The sequence below is a fragment of the Pinus tabuliformis genome, chromosome J, assembly GCF_031772625.1.
Source record: "Pinus tabuliformis cultivar Carrire ecotype Pingquan chromosome J, CPIR1, whole genome shotgun sequence".
Classification (NCBI taxonomy): Eukaryota; Viridiplantae; Streptophyta; class Pinopsida; order Pinales; family Pinaceae; genus Pinus; species Pinus tabuliformis.
This window is the reverse complement of record NC_142295.1, coordinates 1,467,452,840-1,467,473,784: the sequence shown is the minus strand read 5'-3', so window position 1 is coordinate 1,467,473,784 and position 20,945 is coordinate 1,467,452,840.

The following is a 20,945-nucleotide window of genomic DNA, read 5'->3' as shown; positions in this document are numbered from 1 at the left end:
CACACGCACCTTTACCACATGATCATCATTGGATCGCACCCTTCACAATGAACGAATTCGATTAATCCTGAACCCAACTGGATTAAACCACATTTGATAACTCATCGGGTCTGAAAATGAAATTAATGTACATACATTTTTCCACGCGATATCTGTCAGATCTGCCTCCTTTAACCGGATGGCCTAGATTAGCAAAGCTATTAACTCAGTTAATAAAATATTGTGTCCAATTTTTGATTAACCTTCATTCTTTTTAACCACGCGCTGATCATAGATCTGTCGATCAAACGACTTTCGCTCTTTTTTTGGATTTAGCGCAAATTTGTTAGGGTTCCGCCAAGACTTAGCCCTTCCATTAAGTTTAGTCCTTCTCTAAACTTTATTCACCAGGGTCTTGAATACATCCATGCATAGCATTCATGCACTACCGAGGAGTTTAGCCTAAATATTAATTAACCAACAAAATCAATCACATAATAATAGAACACGCATAAACAAGATTTAAAGACAAAAACTCTTTCATTCAAACAATATTTAAAATATATGTACAAAACATCTCATGCTCTGTTTTGTTCTCTCTTCTACTTAGCTTTGTCTAACACTCTGACACTCTGTCTCAAAACTATCTCAAAAACTGTATATCACTCTCTACACTGTCAAACACTCCCCTCATAGGCTTACATTTATAGCATAATCACTCAACTAAATCTGTTTAAGGATCTCATAATCCCTAAGGTTGCTATGAGATCTAGTTGAGAATATTTCACAACTAAAAGCCTCACACATAGATTTCCACTCAATTTATACAAGATTCTTAAGAATAACTAAAAACATCACCCCCCCTAATTGAACCAAATGTACAATAATATTCTGAGCAGGCTACTCCTGCATCAGACTCCCGATGTAGAAAAAAATGATAGACTCTTGTCTATGAGGTCGGTCACTTTTCTGTAGTAATGTGATAGCTACAAGTCTGAATGATTTGATGAGAATGAGATTAACTCAAACACATTACAGAAAAACACATATAAAAATCAGACACAAAATATAGCAGAAAAAGGTTGAAGCCTCATGCTTCTCTCTCATTACACATTACAACAAAAAATTGAATATAATGTTACAAATAAATAGATGAGAGACAGTGTGCTCAAGATAGTGCGTGCTATCTTAGACACCTTTGGTTGAGATAATTTCTCCTTTGGTTGAGATAATTTCTCACCAGACACACCAATATAGGAGTTACCTGAACTAACTCCTATCTTAGAGGAACAACCCAAGAGTTAGGCACAAATTCCTAACTTGGAATATTTAATTAATTAATTTATTTTGGATTTATTATTGTTTTATGAGAGAGGCTAACATTCCCCCCTTCAATGATAAATCCAAAATAAGAACGAGGAACCATATTCCAAGTTCTCATGTTGATCCTCAAAAACATTTCCTGAAAAAACCGCCAAAACTGGATGCTGGGAAAAACTCAAATCTGAAGAGAACATGAATCAGCTGCATGCTTGATTCATCTCTGAAGGACGCTTGACAACTCCATCATGTGCCAAGCCGCAAAAGGATCCAACTGTCCTTTGCTTGAAAACAGCATCCGGTGTCCACTAACACAATTTGATGAACGCCCACTGGCATGTTTGCTGATGATGATTGCCCACTGGCTGAAGATGTCGAAAAACAACTCAATGTGGCTTTTGCTATGATGAAAATTGCTTTGGTTGTCGATCGCCCACTGGAGAATTTGCTGATGCTCACTGCTGATGAAAAATGCCCACTGGCTACTTCGCTGATGTTGACGAGACTTTCAGTCTGACAACCACTTGTCAATTTCATTGACATTTTCCCCCCTTTGTCAGCTGAAAGGAGAGACAATCTTCTCCAAAATATATTTGAACTCCCCCCCTTCACGTGTAGGAGAGTTTCACTGTTGTACTCCCTCATTCAACTGCATGAGAGTACCATCATCTGTTCACTGCTGGCTGCACTATGTGTGATTGTAGTCGGTTGTAGAACTGAGACAATCGTTTGACTGTGGATGACCATTCCCAAGGATCAATCCATTCATAATGTATCTTCAATCTGCCTGATTTTTGGTGGTTGCGACATTTTTCTGAGGAATGATTGTGCTTGCCACAATGGCAACATGGATGGAGATCAAAACATTGATCATCCATATGACCGGCTCCTTGACAATGAGAGCATTTCGGTTGAACATGAACTTCAGGTTGCATGCAATTTCGTTTGTCTACAACTTTCTCAGAACCTGCTGAGGTGAGTGGTTCAAGAAATCCTCCACTCACAAACTTAATTGGCTTGGAATAATCTGGGATTTGTAAGTTGGTGTCATCAGAGACATATCTTAAGCCACGTCTATTCTTGTTATTTTGAATTTCTTCCCATGGCTTGATGATGGGTTTGGAAGAAATTTGAATTTGATCATGAACAACTTCGACACTTGAAGTTGTTGGGATGAATGACTTATCATATGGATGGTTCAAAGACTTGAAAGTATCACTCTTTTCTTGCAATTCATTCCTTTGAAGTTGGGACTCAAGCTGAAGAAACTCAATGGTTTCATGCGTTTGCTGTAGATGCCGTGAAATATCAGCAAGAGTTTCTTTGCTGACGTGCACCATGTCTTCATCACTGGAGATGATCAAACTGTGAAGAATGTTTAACAACTGAATATGCTGCGCCATCTGAACTTGCTCACTTGAAGTCAGGCTCTCTTGTCGAAGATGTCGTGCTTTGAACTGTTGCACTTGATTTTGTTACTTGGATGACAGGCTCGCTTGCTATGGGACTTGAATGGCACGCTCGCTTGATGACGATCGCGTTTGTGTGAACGCTCACTTGAATGAATAGCCACGCTCGCTTGATGACGAACTCAACTTGTTAGAGTTGAACTTGTTTTGGTTGCTGTGATAGTTCTTTCAAGGAGTTAAAACTCATGGACTGGGTGTCGAACACTGTCAAAAATGCACCCAAAAAGCTTACAATGATTTTAATGACTCACATAAAACAAGGAATTCACTTGTCTTAATTTGACTAAGTTGAAGAGAATGGACGTGCTTGACTTATGATCAAATCAAAACGTGGGTGTCGGTTTTAACCGAGAATGCACCCTTACAAATCAATGTGATTTGAGTTTGATTACAAGTTCAACAATGTTGATGTAGACTATGCGCTGAAACGTTGAAATTTATAGATTCATTAACTTGATTGTAGTGATGTAGACTTTGCTTTGAAACAGTGAAGTTTACAAATTCGTTAACTTGATTGAATTTGATTGTTGAAGTAGAATGTCGATGTTGAAAACTTTGATGAGTTGTTGTATCTGTGGAGCTTAATTATCCTTCCTTGCAAATATTTCGATATAGGTGTTGTGCTTGCTGGCATTGTATTTTATGTGTGCATGAAATCAGATCATTTATGTGTCAAAACTACACACAAATAATAAGCAAAAAAACATGAAGCATGCACCATCATCAACTGACTCTTCGTGTACCTAAGATCCCCTTATTCAATTTCGGGTGGATCTAGGACACAATCACCACAAATAATATGTCTTTATTAAATTTTGGAGTACATAAGCGTTCAGCTTCACAACATCTTCATGGAATCAGAGTTCTAGAATTTTTGAAAGAAGAAAATGTCTTCAAAAAACTACCTGCACTCACTCACTCTCAAAATCTCTCTCAAAGTAAAATATTACTTCGGATTACAAAAAAAAATTTCTCTCAAAGAATTCCACTTATCACTTTGAATACAAAATCACTTCTTACTTCAAAAAAAAACTTTATCACTCCAAAGTATTAAAACATGCCATGCTCTTATATATTTTTGTATGTGCTAAATTTGATTTTGTAGGATGTTGTTCTCGCTGCAGTATGGCAGTAACAAAATGTGTTGCTCTACTCCTCGCACATAGGACACTGCCACTTCACGGACTTTGTGGCCCCACCAACAGTTGTACAGCTCATTATTAATTGTCCCCGGGTCTTCAAAAGCTGAGGTTGTGCATAATCAAAAGAAAGCCATCGGAACACAAACAAAAGTGTCGCTATCATCTAATCCGTTTCAGGTCCTTGTGCTTCAGTCAATTCTCGACGACTCCTCATCGTGAATTGGAGATTATTGATCCCTGCCACGTGAGAGCTTTCTGCGCCTAAATTAAGAGTTGCCCGAGTGCATTATTATTTTGAAAGTCTCTTTACAAGTATTAGGCAATTCCTTGTTATAGGCGATTCCTTGCTGAAGTCAAGAAGGATTAATTGCTCAAACCAAAATGTGAAGAGTCGTCCTAGAAACATTGATAAGAACAGATCCAACGTTCGCTAGATTTGAGACGGATGTAGGGACGGGCTATGCACTGTCGCAACTGAACTTCTCCCAATTCAACAGTCGCCCACTGACAGGAAAAACGTGACAGCGATAATTCTGCATGGGCGGAACCTGACAACGATTACCTCCGTGGACAGGAAATATGGGACATATTACACGAATTGCAAACAGACTCTGTCATATTGGGAATAACAATATCCAGATACAAGCCTATCTACAGGAAAACTCTAACTGGAATGTGTGACAAATGACGACTCTTCAAAGCCGTAATACAGTGCAGAATGTTTTGCAGTGGCAATGTGGCCACCCAACTACAATACAGGAGCGGAATTTGGACAATGATGAAGATGAATTTCGTGATAGAGATTATGATATATCAGCAATGACAAATAATTTAGCTGAAGCTTTTCGATAATGAAGATATTGGAGATGTACGTGGAACATCGGAACAGTAGTTACCAGCTCGACCCCATGAAATTTTAATACATCGAACATCTCACGACCTAATTAATTCTCATGAACTTTTACACAATGCATAAAAAAACTGCTTCAATGTCTTTGCGTTTTTACTGCCTCACCTGTTTCCTTGACGCAACCCCATCAATCAGATCTTCAACGCTTCATACTTTAGAGTTTACGCACAAGTCCACACTTTCGCAACTTCCACCCACTGGGTTGCGCTAGCAATAAAGAGAAAGGATGACAGTGTTTTCCACGGCTGCAGCCACCAAAATGTTCTTGGCAACATCGTTCACCAGATCAGTATTTTGATGCCACATATTGCTTTGCTTCCAAAAGTTCAGATACCAATAAAAACAGATGCTCACACCCAAAAAATCGAGGGGAAACAGCTCTGACCGGGCTGTGGCCTATGAAAATTTTCCAGAATGGATGGGAATTCGAAGTCGACACCTTCTAGGATAAGCAGGGCTGAGCTAGGCTATGGCATCGGCATAGCTGTGGGAATTGTGATTCTCGTTTCTGTCATTAAGTTGGTCTATTATCCATTCGTTCGCGTTCAGGGCCGAACACAGTTTGGCTGCGCAAGGGGTAACGCGACTGTGACCGCACAGGAGCAGAACAGGTCCGCGGTAGCGGTAGCGGTCCCGGGACTCAATCAGGCGACCTTGGACTTGTATCCGAAGTTTGAGTATTCTGAAGAGGAGAAGAAGAAGATCATCCACAACAGAGCATGGCTTCAGAGGAGGCACACGGAGTCAGAAATGCTTTTGTCGGGGCAATCATTTACATTTTGTGCTCTATATTAAATCAACTAATAAAATACACAGAAGAAATATAGAAACCAGAAGAAACTGGAAAAGAACGCTCCCATCAGAACCAGCAAATGGTAATGAATCACACACCATAGCGCCAGATTTTCACACTGATCTTCTGTAACACAACCTTCACACTAATCTTTGCAATATGACTTTGACATTGATCTCTCGATCACACAGTGTCCACACTTTGGATCTCGACCACAGATATCACACACACTATAATTTCCTTGAGCAGTCCACGAATTTCTCAATGCACAGTCAAAGAAGGGAAAACCAAGTTTCTTGGCTCTCTTTCAATGTGGCTAATTGCTCTGCGCTATCGCCTTTATGTCAACACAACGGATCCTCATTCCAGCGCTGTAAAATGGTGACATGAGCCTTGGCTTACAATTCCCATTTCACTTTACAAGTACGCACTGCACACACTAACCAATCTAAAGCAAACACTCTTACTCCCAAAGAACAAACCATTAGCTCTGATACCACATGATGAGAATGAGATTAACTCAAACACATTACAGAAAAACACATATAAAAATCAGACACAAAATATAGCAGAAAAAGGCTAAAGCCTCATGCTTCTCTCTCATTACACATTACAACAAAAAATTGAATATAGTGTTACAAATAAATAGATGAGAGACAGTGTGCTCAAGATAGTGCGTGCTATCTTAGACACCTTTGGTTGAGATAATTTCTCCTTTGGTTGAGATAATTTCTCACCAGACACACCAATATAGGAGTTACCTAAACTAACTCCTATCTTAGAGGAACAACCCAAGAGTTAGGCACAAATTCCTAACTTGGAATATTTAATTAATTAATTTATTTTGGATTTATTATTGTTTTATGAGAGAGGCTAACATGATTTGTTACCTCCAGGATTCCAAACTCTGTTTTGTTAATGGTCTAACGGTCTTTCTTTTCCATGCTACTATGTTTTTGTTCCTGTCATCGTTCTTTCTCTTAGTCTCCAAAGTTTGAACGAGTCTTGAATTGGTTCACCATCTGCACCTATAGATTTTCCAAGTAATTCTGTCATGCTGAGATTAGTAAGAACTAAACCTGAAAGTTCATCATTATCATCACTCAAACTGTCAACCAAATTCTGAATATCATTGATCACAGGATGAACCAATGATGATCTATTACAATTTTCTCCACCATACTTAGGATTAATTCCTCTTTTTTAATCACATCAACAAAGTTGATGTTCTCTATGGTGTCCTTTCCTTCATTTGTTACAGGTTCTCTGGTCTCAACTTCTTTGGCCTCTGGCTCTTCAGCTATTGGCTCTTTCTCTAATTGAGTTGCAAACTCAACATCATGGAATGAAGAACAATCATCCCAATTTCCTTTAGGTTCAAAAAAGACTTATGGATCATAACAATCGTCATTAGTTGTCTCTATAGCAACAAATTCCTTACCTGCATTCACAAATAAACTATTAGTTTTAAAAATACTAGACATTTTGGTCTCTTTTGATGATTCAAGCACCAAATTTCCACCATGGAATTTCTGGTTTTCAACAAATCCTCTTTCCTGTGACTCAATTCCTATGAGTCTCTCCTTCTCCAACAAAGCAATATGTATTTTTTCAAGTTTGTTCATCAACATAGCATTCCATCTCTGTTGCAATAGATTCCACTTGACCCATTTCCTTATTCTCCATCCATGTCTTATGTCTTCATTCACTTTCTGTTGAAACCATTCCTATAGTATATTCAACTTTCCTTTCGTCTCTGAAATATTTATCCTACGCACTTCATCACTCATCTGACATTTATTTGAACATTTCCTAAGTTTCTCCATTCTAATTATTCAAACTCGAATCTAATAAAAAAAAATATCTACCTTAATCAAATTCTAAAACCAACTCCTCTGTTTTTCCTTTGCTTCCGCTGTGCCTCTAATTTTCCTTGTCATATGTCTTCTTGATCTCTCAAATAGCTTTAACTTGTGACCTACAATCAGCCTCTGTAGTAACAAGTCTCCTTCCTACTACACATGCTTCACCAAGCTATCCTCCTCTAAGCTTAGTACTTTCGCATTTCTCTGGCTCTCTCCTCTGGAACCTTATGAGCACTCCTTGCTCTAGGCTGCTGTAAATCATCTCACCTTCCTCTGCTATTACTCTAGGCAAAAATTGATAAGACTAACATTGATAATTAATCATACTTTACAAATAATCTTCTTCTGCTCTGATACCAAATGATGGGGTGAGACTACACCTAAACACATATTTGGAGTTTTTTAAATTAAGCCCTGTTGAATTAATTATTAGACCCTGATTTCATTATCAGAACCCAGAACAAAGAAAAATCCCATTCAAACCTTCAATTTAGATATCCTTCTAAAATAGATGAATTGTTTGGTTTACCCAGAATACGGCAAAAAACACAAATCTTCCACGGAACCGAAAGAAATAAAACCACAACTCATAAACTTCTCTCGTCTGATTCTTGAATTTACCCACATGCACCTTTACCACGCGATCACCATTGGATCATGCCCTTCACAATGAATGGATTGATTGATCTAGAACCCAACTGGATTAAACCACATTTGATAACTCATTGGGTCCAAAAATGAAATTAACATACATGCATTTTTCCATGCGATATTTGTCGGATCTTCCTCCTTTAATCGGACGAATCAGATTAACTGAGCTATTAACTCAGTTTAATAAAATATCACATCCGATTTTGGATTAACCTTCATGCTTTTTAACCACAGGATGACCGTAGATCTGTCGATCTGTTGATCGGATGGCTTCCGCTCTTCTTTTGGATTTAGAACAAATTTGTCAAGGTTCTGCCAAGAATTAGTTGTTCCACTAAGTTTAGTCCTTCTCTAAAATTTATTCATCGGGATCTCAAATACATCCATGCACAACATTCATGTCATATAGAGGAGTTTAGCCTACATCTTAATTAACCAACGAAATCAATTGCATAATAACATAACACGCATAAACAATATTTAAACGCAAAAACTCTTTCATTCACACCGTATTTACATATATGTACAAAACATCTTGTGCCATTTTCTATTCTCTCTTCTACTTAGCTTTGTCTAACACTCTAACACTCTATCTCAAAACTATCTCAAAAATTGTATATCACTCTCTACATTGCCCAACACTCTCCTCGCAGGCTTACATTTATAGCATAGCTACATAGTTGTAGATTATCCTAAATCCATGATTTTCTCCATAAGTCACTCAACTAACTCCTATTTAAGGATCTCGTAATCCCCAACATTTCTACCAGATCTACACACATTAATTATCCCTTATATTCTCACATAGTTGAGAATATTTCACAACTAAAAGCCTGACACATAGATTTCCACTCAATTTATACAAGATTCTTAAAAATAACTAAAAACATCAACCCCATAATTCAACAAAATGTACAATAATATTATGAGCAAGATGCTCCTGCATCACCACATGTAACATATATCAACAACAACTATAATTGTTTCTACACTTATAAAAAATAATATTTATATTTTTAATAATTAATAATGATATTTACTTTATTATTTAATTATTTTTAAATAAAGATGAGTTAATTATTAATATTATTATTTAATAATAATTAATTAATTAAATATTATTTATTATTATTACTACTATTAATATAAATTATAAAATTAAAATAAAAAATAAAAATATTTATATTTTTCTGTAAACATTTTTTTTTGTAAGCTTGGCAATACTTATTCATTTATTCATTTCAATAATTAGGCACGTTACAATCATAAGAAATGTTCAATGGCCTCAACCTACCTAGTGGGAAACCAGGTCTGGTGACCACCAAACCACATTATATTGCATCCAAAACTTAAATAGTACGAGTCTATCTACCAACGCCTCATAGGAATTATAGTCTAGAAAACAACTACTAACCATAAAACTATAAATAGAAATGCTACACAACATATACATCAAAACATAATAAAAAGTGATAACAAAGAGGAAAATTCTATCATCTACTCATCTGATGATTCCACTTGAGTGGGATCTTCTACACTTGAGCCTAGAAGTTCAGATTTAGGCAAACAAGGAATGTGGTGCTCAATGCGACATAGGCAAGCATTCTGGTGTTAAAGCTGGAGTTGAGTCAACTAAATTTCTTTCTGAATGTCATTGAGACCATGATCCGTATTCGCAGAAATAGTTAGAGAGGAAGCCATTGATATGGAAACAATGCTTTTCATGAGCCAGAAAAGGCAAATATACTATTTATACAAAGTGAGGCAACCACGAGAATGACCAGGGTCAGGTATGAGGCTGCTCCAATCCTCCATCGACAACTCTACCTCAGCCTTATGGTTTAATTATGCCTCCCAAGTCGAGATCAGTTGCTTCACCTGGGTTGGAGTCCCCTCGTAATAGGCATTCACAATGTTTTGTAGGATTTTTGCATCAAATTTTCTGTTATGTTGATCTGGGGGCTTGGCAGAATTTGAGCCTCCTTCATTTCCCTTACCACCTTGATTTTTATGGGCACGACATCCGTGCCCAGAGGCACCAACACCAAGATGAGTCTTCACCATGATAGACGTTGTTAGACCACCCTTCGTCAAATTACTTGAACCTACTCGCATGGGAGACCCAACACAGTGTGAAGAGGCCGGAGGGAGAAGCGACTTAGGTGGATCTTGTGTAACAACAAGACATAAAGGAAAGAAAAAATTAAAATTAGACTTAATAGAAGGAATGAAAACATAGGCATCACCGTGCCACACTTCCCCACACCATGAATGAATAGCTGGAACCTATACTCAGTGGAAAGAATGAATCGACCCAGAGCGTGAGGAACCTTCATTGTTAACAACGACCCCCTTGCACTCCTTATCCTAGAGTTTGCAGAACCAGGCTGACCCAGATGCCTTTACCCTTTCTTTCCTCAGGGTTTTCCAATTAAAGTTAAACTCAAAATAATGGAGCTCACATCCAGCTTGCATAGAAAATAGAGTAAATAAGACTAAAATCCATCGAAACATGCCCATATGAGATAACAGGTTTCATAAAAAACTAAGATTGACATAACATAGTCAAGAAAGCTAGTATATGCTATCGCAGAAACTTTCCAATTCACCATTGTTCCTTTTCCCCTCCAAACGCAAGGCAGATAATTAGTGTTAGACCCAAACCCATGGAAAAGGATAAGCATAAAAACATACCAGACCAGTTGGGCAATCCACGAGCCAAGACAAACCGCAACAAAGTTTCCTCCCCATGCTCCCGGCTCCATGAACCAAAACACTATTGTCTCAGACCTCCTAAGATACCTGTAACACCAGATTGAATGTTAGATAAATGGTTGCATGTATTCCCCGACTCCCACCACCTGGAGATTTCAAAATGGATTTGTTAATGTCAAAGCTGACATTGTTATAAAAAAAAAGGGGTGGTGCAACTTATCAATTTTTTTGGGGTTTTATTATTGAAACTAAATAAAAGTTTTATTAAGGCTTTTTTTTTTAAAGAAGAGGACGCTGCATTGTTCCAATCGGCTCTAGCCATTGTGTTTTTGTTTGTAAACGATTTTGTGAAAGCGTCACCCTTATGAAAATTTGTAGACTCATTTGTTTGTGGAAACCAACAAGCATAGGCTTTTTTATTGCAGTTAGCTACAATGTCTACAGTTTGATTTGTTTGTTGAGCCACATTTTTTCACTTCTTAACAATTGGGAAAAGCCAAGAGGTTAAGAAAGTTGAAGCAACAACAAGATTTGTTTGAAATTTTCCTTGATTATGAGAAGCAACGGCTATAATGAATAGCCAAGGAAGCCTGCAATACCCTTAAGATGAGTTTTCATGTAAGGGGGAGTAATCCAGTTGAAGATGAAAAATTTGACGAATCCCACTGTGCTCAGCCACAAGTGGATGATGAGTGAAAAAATTGTAGAAGAAACAAAGAAGGAACACATAGATTCTCATGAACCCCATTGTGCACAGCCACAAGTGGACAAAGATTTTGTGAATCTAGCAACAAAGCTTGTTGATGACAATATGGTAAATCCAACAGGAGAGCTTGTTGATGACAATTTTGTTGAAAATAGCAACAAGAACTGCTAAAACATAGAATTGATAAAAATAGCACTGCTATAAATAGCAGTTCAGCCAGTGTTGATCTTAGTAACAATGGATGGAAAAAATGGAAGTGCTAAAAATAGCATTCTATAAATAGCATTTCAGGATACCTTCCTACTTTAGTCAGTACCTAAACTAAAATAGTGAAGTAAAATTCGAATTTGATCTTAGCAGCAATTTATAAAATAATTAATTAATTTATCTTGAGTTAATTAGTTAAGGAAAATCAAACTTCAAGTCTATGTGGGGACATGCAACAGTTTCTCCATTAATTGAGGAATTTATCCATCAGTTAAAGAGATAAGGATGAGTTGCGATATTGAGTTGTAATTAGTTGACTTAGTTAACTGATTCAAGTCTAGTTAGATTATTTCAAATAGTTTGTTGAATTAATGTAAGTTCAATTAGTTAATGCTCGCATGTATGTAACTATTGTACTTCAGATAACTGAGTATTCTCTCATAAATAACTCATGCATGTCATTTCAGACAGAGACCCAGTTGAGATCAGATGGAGGGGCAGTGTACTATCAATTGCTAGAATATTCCATTGTGAATATTCCTTGCATGCAGAAGGAATTATTTCCTTGAGGATTGTGTAGTTACTTCTTCAGGTTTAGTGGGTGTGATGAGGCCAATTCACACATGTGACATCATTTGACCCAAAGAAAATTTGCACTAGGAAATAGGAGGCTTGGAGGGCTTGAGGAGGACATATACTATGTCTATTCAGTCTGTGATTTGTATTCTTTGATTTGCAGAGAGAGCAGGATAGCTTGAGCGCTGATTCTTTTTGTAAGTTGAACAAGATTTCCACTTGTATGATAATACAGAGTTGGGGTTTTAGGCTGAGGCTTTCCCCATGATATTTCTTCTGTGTTATGTGTGATTGATTTCACTTTCTTATGTATATGTGTTCTCTTGATCTTGCTCAATTCGATTAAGCTTCCGCAAAGTGTTGTAGAAGTAGATCTTGTATTGTGTTTTAGTATATTGCATAATATGTTGATCTAAAGTGGGAATTTCTAAATGGTATCGAATAAAAGGTGATCAAAGCGAAGAATAGTATACAAGAAGGAGAAGTTCAAAGTTTGTGTTTTCTGAATATAGAAGTCGAGTTCTTATCACATCTCTATTTCACCTATGGTGTTCAGTGGCTTAAGACTCGAGTATGCCCTTGATAGAAGCTTGAATTATATAGCCTGGAAGGATCGCATGGAGGCAGTGTTAGAGGATAACGGTCTAAAGCACTTCACTAATCAAGAAGTCCCCAAGCTGATTGATGCTACTCAACTGCCAGACTGGAAGAAATGTCTGGCTAGAGCAAGAAGAATCCTCCTGGATGGAGTTCGAGATCACATTGGGTCAAGCCTATATGGGAAGGAGACTCCGTTTTCGATGTGGAAAACGTTGAAAGATTTATATTAGAACAATAGCGATTAGAGGAAGTTGGAATTGAAAGACAAGCTTTGTAAGATCAAGTGTGAAAAGGGCGACATGATCTCTACATATCTAAACAAGCTCACTACCTGCAGGAATGAACTTGGAAGTGTAGAGATCACTACCACTGATGATGACATCATGAGTCTTGCACTTCTCATTCTTGCTGTGAGCTGGCATAGCTACCAGACTTGGTTAATGGAAGAGAAAAACTACCAGTTTGGGAATGACTTTGGTTAGATCTGCCGCATGAGGAAATAAGAAGAAGCACCAATGATGGATCCTCATCGAAGGAATACAATGAGGAGAATCTAGCCTTAGCGAGTAAGGTGAGGAAAGGGAAAGGGAAGGCATCCCATCCCAAATCCAGTTCTTCCCATGGTGGGAAGAAGATTGACAAAACGAAAGTGCGATGCTTTCATTGTCATGAAGTGGGCCATTATGCTACGAATTGTCCACAGAAGAAATCCAGGAAGGGTTCCTCAAAGGTATTTGATGGTGAGGCACTCGCCTCACAATTTGAGCTGGATTTATCACTTATCACATGCATGGTTTCATCCATGGTGGGATGTGTGTGGTACCTGGACAGTAGAGCTTCATTCCACATGTCAGGTGATAAGAATATTTTTAGTACCTTGGAGGAGAAGGATCTCCAGATCCGGATCGACGTGGCTGAGGACGGAAAGTACCGTGCTTCAAGTGAAGGTATGATTGTGTTTCAGAGGGAGCATGGACCTCCCTTCACCCTGACTTATGTAAAGTATGTACCAGGTCTAAAGGAGAATCTTGTGTCTATCGCTATGCTATAAGATAATGGCTATGATGTAGTCTTTAGTCAAGGAAAGGTATTCCTGAGGCATATTGGTACTGGACAGACAAAGCAAATAGGGATTCGAGTCAAGAATCTCTACAAGATGGAGGTAGATGACTGCGCTGCTTTAAGTTCCAAAGCATAGATGGTAGAGAGCGAAGATTTTGGTGAGCTATGGCATAGAATAATGGGCCACTTGCACCATGGAGCCTTGAAGATCATGCAATAGATTTCTACTGGATTACCCAAGGGAAAACTTGAGCAGACGACTACATGCAAAGGTTGTATCTTGGGTAAGTATGTGAAATCTTCCTTTTCGGATCGAGACAGTAGAGCTGGAGCAATCCTGGAGCGAGTTCACTCAGATGTTTATGGACCTTTCTCTACAGCCTCCACCGCTAAACAAAGGTACTATGTTATTTTTATTGATGATTTTTCTCATAGATGTTGGATATACTTTATGCAAAATAAGGATCAAACTTTCTTGATGTTTTATGATTTTAAAGCCTTGGTAGAGAAAGAATCTGGAATGAAAATAAAAGCCTTGCGTAGAAACTATGGTGGGGAGTATGTCTCCCAATAGTTTAAAGACTTCTGTGCTACAGAAGGTATTAAATGGGAATTGACGGCGCCCCATAACCCACAACAAAATGGGGTGGCCGAAAGGAGGAACAGATCGATTGTGGGAGTAGCTCGAGCGATGTTGCATGAACAAAGCCTACCACTGCATTTGTGGGCTGAGGCATGCAATACAACAATATACTTACAAAACAGAAGCCCGCACCGTATACTGGGAATGAAGACACCTATGGAGGCCTATTTTGGAAAGCGACCTAATGTAAGTCACTTCTGAATCTTTGGATCATTAGTTTACTATCATGTGACCAAAGATGCCAGGAAGAAGTTAGACCTAATAGTTGAGTTGGGAATACTTGTGGGGTACATGGATACACCCCACAACTATCGTGTGTACCTTCCTTCCGCTCAGAGGATTGTGGTACTCACGGATCTGAAGTTCGACCAGCAGAAAGCCATGCACTTATCACTTGAGAGGGAGCTCGAGTCGCATGTAGATGAGCAACTTTCAGTTCCTAAGGATGAGGAGCCTTGGATTGATGCGTAGCAGCTGCATGTAGAGGATCCAGGAGTGGAGACATCCACTCATGCTGAGACTTCTAGAGATGGATGGAAACGCTCAAGGGAAGTTGACAAGTTGATGTTGTATGCACGTGAGAATGTGGGACAACCATCTTCTCAGTGTAGATAGAGGAGGTCATCCGAGCAGTACACTGGGTACATGGCGCTAGTTGGGGAGTGTCTAGATACCGAGGAGGCAGTGCAACAACTAGTCTGGGTTAATGCAATGGTAGAGGAGTGTGAATCTATCATTCAGAATAGTGTGTGGGATGTTGTCCCAAGGCCTCAGGGCAAGTCAGTGGATGTGAAGAAAACATTCCTCAATGGGAAGATTGAGGAGGAGGTGTACATTGAGTAGCCAGAGGGATTCAAGACCTTTGATCGTGAGCCACATGTGTGTTGACTCAAGAGGGCTCTCTATGGGCTGAAGCAAGCACCATGTGCTTGGTACACCATGATCGATAACTATTTCACCGGTTTGGGCTTCACCATGAGTGAAGCAAATGTGAACCTTTACCACATCATGGTAGAACGTAAACCATCGATCATTGTTCTTTGTGTCGATGATCTGATTTTGACAAATGATGATTATTTGATACAGTCTTGCAAGGAGGACCTTGCAAGATATTTCGAGATGCATGACATGGGCCTTATGCACTACTTTCTAGGCATCGAGTTGTGACAAAAGTATGGGGAAGTATTTGTGTCTCAAGGAAAGTATGCCAATGAGATACTCAGGCGCTTTCACATGGAGAAGTGCAAGCCCATGCAGACTCCTCTAGTTTGGAACTGGAGGAAGGAGGATGCTACTTTAGGTGAGGAAGTAGCTGCTAATGTTTATTGGCAGCTGGTGGGTTCACTTATGTATCTAGTGAACACACGACCCAACTTATGCTTTGCGGTGAACTAGCTAAGTCAAGCTATGGTTCAGCCTATTAAGATATTTTGGAAGGCAGCGATGCATGTGCTGGGATACCTCAGAGGCACATCTTAGTTTTGATTGTGGTATAGACGGACAGAGGGAGTGAAGCTTCAGGGCTTCATAGATGCAGATTGGGCAGGGAGTCCATCATATTGGAAGAGCACTTCTGGAGGAATATTCAACCTCGGTTCAGCTGCAGTTTCCTGGTACAACAGGAAACAGAGCTCAATTGCACTTAGCTCATCAGAGGCTGAATACATGGCTGCTAGTCAGGTTGCATATGAGGCCGTTTGGATGTGGAAGATTCTAGCGGGATTATTTGGTCAGATGATGGACCCTACAGTGATATACTACAATAACCAGAGTTATATCAAACTCTCTGAGAATCCAATTTTTCATGATAGGTCCAAGCACATTGATATCTGGTATCACCATCTTCGAGACTGTGTGGTTAAGCGGATCATGTTGTTGTTGTATGTTTCAACGGAGGAACCAGATGCAGATATCTCGACTAAGGCATTGTCAAGATGCAAGTTCGAGTTCCATAGAGACAGGATTGGGGTTACTGATAATTCCTTTCTTGTTGAGAGGGAGTGTTGAAAATAGCAAGAAGAAATGCTAAAAAATAGAATTGCTAAAAATAGCACTTCTATAAATAGTAGTTCATTCAATGTTGATCTTAGCAACAATGGATGGAAAATAGAAGTGCTAAAAATAGCATTCTATAAATAGCATTTCGGGATACCTTCCTATTTTAATGAGTCCCTAAAATAAAATATTGAAGTAAAATTTGAATTTGATCTTAGCAGCAGTTTGTAAAATAATTAATTAATTCATCTTGAGTTAATTAGTTAAGGAAAATCAAACTTAAGTCTATTTGGGGACATGCAACAGTTTCTCCATTAATTGAGGAATTTATCCATCAGTTAAAGAGATAAAGATGAGTTGTAATTAGTTGACTTAGTTAACTGAGTCAAGTCCAGTTAGATTAATTCAAATAATTTGTTGAATTAATGTAAGTTCAGTTAGTTAATGCTTTCATGCATGTAACTACTGTACTTTAGATAACAGAGTATTCTCTCATAAACAACTCATGCATGTCAGTTCAGACAGAGACCCAGTTGAGATCAGATGGAGGGGCAGTGTACTATCGATTGCTAGAATATTCCATCGTGAATATTCCTTGCATGCAGAAGGAATTATTTCCTTGAGGATTATGTAGTTACTTCTTCAGGTTTAGTGAGTGTGATGAGGCCAATTCACACATGTGACATCATTGGACCCCAAGAAAAATTTCGCAAGGAAATAGGAGGCTTGGAGGGCTTGAGGAGGACATATACTATCTCTATTCAGTGTGTGAGCTGTATTGTTTGATTTACAGAGAAAGCATGATAGCTTGAGAGCCGATTCTTTTTGTAGCTTAAACAAGATTTCTACTTGTATGATATTATAGAGTTGGGATTTTAGGCTGAGGCTTTCCCCACGATATTTATTTTGTGTTATGTGTGATTGATTTCTCTTTCTCAGTATATGTGTTCTCTTGATCTTGTTCAATTTGATTAAGCTTCCGCAAAGTGTTATAGAAGTAGATCTTGTATTGTGTTTTAGTATATTGCATAATATGTTGATCTACAGTGGGAATTTATACAAATTTGGTGAATCCAGCAACATAACTTGCTGATGATAATGAAGCTACCATTGGAACAATTAATGTTATAGTGAATCGACTAATTAATATTGTTGATGTAAAACTTGATGAAGAATTATTGGCTAATGATGAATGGATGACAATTTGGTGAATCCAGCAACATAACTTGCTGATGACAATGAAGCTACCATTGGAGCACTTAATGTTATAGTGAGTATAACAATTAATATTGTTATGTAAAATTTGATGAAGAATTATTGGCTAATGATGAACGGTTGTAGGTGATGCAACAAAAACATCATATTGACATGATTCTATTTGGTGACATAAACCCATAAGGCAACATGTCTGCAGCAGCACATGTTAGTACAAGAGTGGAAGAGACAAAGACATACACAAAGACAGAGATAGAGGCAAAGACAAAGAAGGAAGCCCACAAAGAAAAAACAAAGACAGAGGAAGTAGTAGAGAAGGAAGTGCAACATGAGAAAGCTCTCATTACAGAAGAGAAACAAAAGAACCAATGTGGTTCTGCAAATGTTTTTATGTTGACCATTGATTTCCAATGTATAGGTAAATAGGAAAATTATGAAGAAGAGTTAAATTTCCTTGAAGCATGGCTTGCAACACCATGTCTAGATGAGGTATGCATAGAAGTTGCAGCAATGAACTTCGAAGATAACCTGGATGATGAACAAATTAATCAAATTTTCAGGTATTGGAGACCTGAAGGGATGAAATTTTATCATGGTCTTATGTTGTAGCATATTGATTATGAAAAAAACACAAAAAAAGATGACATGTGACAACAGTCCACATACAAGGCAATTTTTGAAGAAGTCCAGGATATGTTCACATAGCCTGAAACAATGGAAGATCTACACCAACAAATGAAGAAACTAATGTTTGAAGGATACAACAAAAAGAAAATGCTGAAACAATTTAAAAGCTATAGGATTTGGAAGAAGAGAAGAAGAAAACTAAATGTAGTTGGAGCCAATTTTTCAAATTGTAAGCCTAGCTGAGACATAAACCACCATACATCTTAATTACATTTTTATGTTGTTGAAATTAATTCTCTAACCACATGCTAAGTGTCAAAACTCTCCATCCAAATGTCTTTGTTCACTTTCATTTAGTGGAGTTTGGGCAAATTTTACTCCAGTCATTTATCACTGATGTTTCCAATATAATATTATTTAACTGATTAGTAATACTAAGAAAAAGAACAATAGTTTGCTCAACAATCTCTCTATTCAAATTTTGTCAATAAAAATATGTCACTAGAAATTAAGTAGACATTTAACGCATTGAGACTTGTAAAGGTTAATTTACTAGTGTTCAAGGGCATTATATTATTGTGAACAAAAGGAAGGAAAGAGCGAAGACGGTCTTATCCATCGGCGAAAAGAAAAGAAAGGTCTGTCAGTAACAAGTGGCAAAGAGAAGATCCTTTAAAAAAATTTAATTTTATCCATGTTTTGCTTCATAATTTTTAGTTCTCTTTAATCTAGATAATTTCCTTGTTGGATTGTGTTACTGTCCCTGGAAAACAAAGACCTAAGTAATTGTTTATAGTCGAGGAATTTTATATTTTAAATATGATAGTTTTGTTTGTGTTATTAAAACGGTTTTCCAACTGGTTTTCTGTCGTTTTCGTTACGGATAAATTTGACTAAAAATGTTGAATTATCTCTTTCTGCTTTCCTCGTTTCCATAATTTAAGATTTGAAAATCTTCATAAAGATTGCTTATGATAAATATGTTTGTTCATTTTATTATACTATTTGAACATACCGCTGGAAACAAGCCCGAATCCCGAGTGAAAATCAGTTTCCTTCAGCAAAACGATCAAAGCTTGAGTTTGTCTTGTTCGACCACGCTTGCCTCTTTCCTTTTTCTTTTGCACGTCAAGCTTACGTTGGTTAACTAACCTTGTTTGCCAACTGGATTCTTCTGATGCTAGTTTGGCATAGAATAAACTCTCTTTGTACTTGGTCAAAGAATTTAAGTTATCATCCCGCGAAGTTTCATTAGAAAGATTCTAAAGTGCTGCAGCTACCTAATCCTCATACAAAAATAGAAACGAGTGCGTGTCCTATCTCGCAGAACATTCAACATATATGTGTCGTTAGAAAACACGACCAAGTGTTGTATTAAAATCGCTTGTATACGGTATCTAACCCTCGTCCCACAGAGGGCTGAACCACATGGGCAGCCTTTCAGCATAACGGTATATAAATAGAAAACTTTTAACCTAATTTAGATTGGAACTTCTGTGCTGCACATCATACTGGTATCTTGAACATCAAATAATAAGAAACCGTGACTATATTGCAAATCCACGACTCCGTGGATTATTAAAAGTCCATAAAATAAGGAAAGGTATTATTAAATACAAACATATTCTATACCAAGAGAAAACTTTCAACCTAATTCGTACTGGAACCCCTTGTACAACACATCATATTGGCATCTTAAACATTAAATATTGAGAAACTAGGAATGTATATTGAATGTATTGCAAATCGGCGATTCCATCGATTATTGAAAGTCTAATTTCCGGGAAAAGAATTACTGCTGGCATGACAAACAAATGAACTCGGGAACCACTCCATTCTAAGGAGAGACAACTTATATAAGGCATGTAGCGTGGACTTTAACAGCACTCTCTTCCAAAATTCATACCGAATCAAATAATGTAGATGAGCTCAGGGTCTCTAACAAATTTGCCTAACTTTTAAGGTACATCCTTGTGAATTGGACACAGTTTATAGTATTTTGGAACCAACGGTATTTTTGGAATGAACTGTGTTAGAGTGCGAAATGTTCAGCGTTTGCAATGGACACTCTCCATTATCAGAGATTAGAAAACCACGGGAATAGGTGCAGTGTTATTTTAGAATTAGTATAGATATATTTTAAATATGGATTTAATATGAGGAGAGAGATTTAATTTTTTTATTTGTAATTTTTTGTCCGAGGAGACATTATTTAAAAGTTTTATATAGTGTTTTTTTTAGATTTTTTATAATTTTTATTTTGGTAATGAAGTAGGGACAAGGGTACACATCATTATACTAGGCTGTAGAATGAGTCTTTCTGCTTAATGAGCTATTTTTGTAGGCATGAGAAAAATTTCAATTCAATTTTGATAATGGACTGACAGCATTACACATCATATTGGACTGTAAAATGAACCTCTCTACTCAATAATATGTAAAAAACAATTTATTAATATATAAATTTTTT